Genomic DNA, 2,500 nt, shown 5'->3' with positions numbered 1-2,500 from the left:
CATCCTGATCACTCTATCAATACACTGATCAATACACGTCCTAACACCTCCAACCTACTTCCACATCTGCGTCATCACCATTCAGCTTCACACGCCGACTAGTGAAGGTAATGCACTAGCGTTAAGTAACTGAGCAAAATAACAGATGATTAAAAATGAATAATAATAAAACTAAAAGGCATGGATGACAGTTGATGGCAACACTAAAGTGTATTACCCACATTCGTTATATTTACCCTAAAGAAAAAAATACATAAACTGGACAAAAAAGTAATATAGTTATCAAAAGATCCTCCTTTGACTATGTTTTGTTCCAAGGAAATACCGCCATGAATGTTTAAACTAAAGAGGTACTGTAGCTGAGATTTAATTTCAAAGAGAGATACAGTTAGACTTAATTTTATGTATTATTTTGGACTGTAATATTTTGATTACTGTACTATTTGTCTTCCGAAAGGCAGCAACTGTTAAAAATTGTGGGGAAAATACAATAAAACCTCTGTTTAAAGAATGCTCATGTGATTTTTATACGTCCATAATAATAATCGTGAAAACCGCGATAATCATGTTTTTTTTCTCAGACTATAATCGTACATCAAAATGTTATAATCGTTGCATCCCTAACAGCTGGCTTTCCCGGCACATTTGTCTGGCGATTTAGAATAACATTTTCACACGTGATCAGCGCGTGGTCAAACTCGAGCGAGTAACGCAAAGTGAAGATTTGCTCTGTATTGGGTGTGAACACATGCTATGCTAAGGCCTGTTTGATGCTACATTTCTTCCACTTCTCATTCGCTCTCTCCTGCCCTGCTGTCATTATGTGACTGTTGCTGCTTCTCCACACCATCAATACAGTTGAATCTAATCCAGGCTGATTTCATCTAATCTAATCCTAATGTAATCTGAACTGCTCTTCCTGTAATCTGATTTAAAGGAATCGTCCTGAAGCTCCAGGTTTACAGTTCACTACTGCTTTACCCTAAACCTATTCAAGTCTTAAGTAAGAGAGACAGAGAGAGGGGGAGAGAGAGACAGAGAAAGAGAGAGAGAGACAGAGAGAGTGTGTGTGAGAGAGAGAGAGAGAGAGAGTGTGTATTCCGTGATATTATCGTAGAGTAAACATGTGAGTCAGAAATGGAAGGTCAATATTGAACACACACACACACACACACACACACACACACACAAACACGGATGTCCAATGTTTTGAAATGTCTTCCTTTCCCCCACTACATGTTATTTACAGCATAGTGTGTGTGTGTGTGTGTGTGTGTGCGTGCGTGCGTGTGTGTGTGTGTGTGTGTGTGTGTGTGCGTGCGTGTGTGTGTGTGTGTGTGTGCGTGTGCGTGTGCGTGTGCGTGTGCGTGTGTGTATAAATTTTGAATGGTATACCTGTGAAGTGAGGCCAATTTAAGCGGTCCTCACTTTCGCTCACACATTTTCAAAGGGCTGTTTGAAGGTTAAGACTTGGTCTAAACTAAAGGGTTAGGTTAGGATTGGGTTTAGGTTAGGCTTAGGCATTTAGTCGTGACTGATGTGACTGATGGTTAAGGTTAGGGTAAGGCTAAGGGTTAGGGTTAGGGTTAGATGTTGGATATGGTGACATGAGAATATGTTGGATATGGTACAGTAAGATGTTGATATGAGACTATATGGCTAGATGTTGGATATGGTAATATCCTGATATGAGACTAGATATGGTCTTAGATTTTGGATAATGCTAAGATGCTGATATAAAGTGTCATCTTTTCCAGGTTTTAAAGGCTGCATTACAGTAAAGTGATGTCATTTGATGAACTTACCAGACTGTTCTAGCTGTTCCATTATTTGCCTTTACCCACTTAGTCATTATATCCACATCACTGATGATTATTTATCATAAATCTCATCGTCTCTGAGATATAATTTATGTTGATTTATGAAACGGGTACCTCAAATCAAGCGATCTGATTGGTTCATAGCCATGGTATATTTAGCGTATACGAGGGCTATGATGTCATTACTTTGCACAATTCAGTATCAGTCCGTTCTCTGAGAAGGCCGTTCAAGCAGTGCTGCAGACCGGTTCACAGTTACCAACCACTAGTAAGCAACTACCAGTGCTGTAGTGGTAAAAACTACCAGTGCTGTAGTGGTAAAAACTACCAGTGCTGTAGTGGTAAAAACTACCAGTGCTGTAGTGGTAAAAACTACCAGTGCTGTAGTGGTAAAAACTACCAGTGCTGTAGTGGTAAAAACTACCAGTGCTGTAGTGGTAAAAGAAAAGGTGGGTAAACTATACTTTTGAGGCAGCTGTCTCTCGCGGCACCGGCAGTGTTATAACGGCGGATAAACTATAAGCTTCCGTGACCGATATACAAGACAAAATATGAGAGTAGAACAACTTAATCTGAATCATATAGCCCTATAAGGTATATCAGGGGGTTCCCCACATTTCTGAGTAGCCAGCCAGATAGGAAAAGTAGTTGGCTATATGGGATGGGCCTTGGACCCTCAA

At 40.1% G+C, this 2,500-nt stretch overlaps 1 protein-coding gene across 1 annotated transcript in view; it reads right to left on the bottom strand.

The window, feature by feature from the left end:
- LOC310798586 (piezo-type mechanosensitive ion channel component 2-like) overlaps positions 1 to 2,500 on the bottom strand; it is a gene marked incomplete at its 5' end in the record, with an annotated part of 118,304 nt that overhangs the window by 103,962 nt on the left and 11,842 nt on the right.

Source organism: Poromitra crassiceps (genome assembly GCF_964638095.1).
Source record: "Poromitra crassiceps genome assembly, chromosome: 2".
Classification (NCBI taxonomy): Eukaryota; Metazoa; Chordata; class Actinopteri; order Beryciformes; family Melamphaidae; genus Poromitra; species Poromitra crassiceps.
This window is presented reverse-complemented; position numbering and strand designations above follow the sequence as displayed.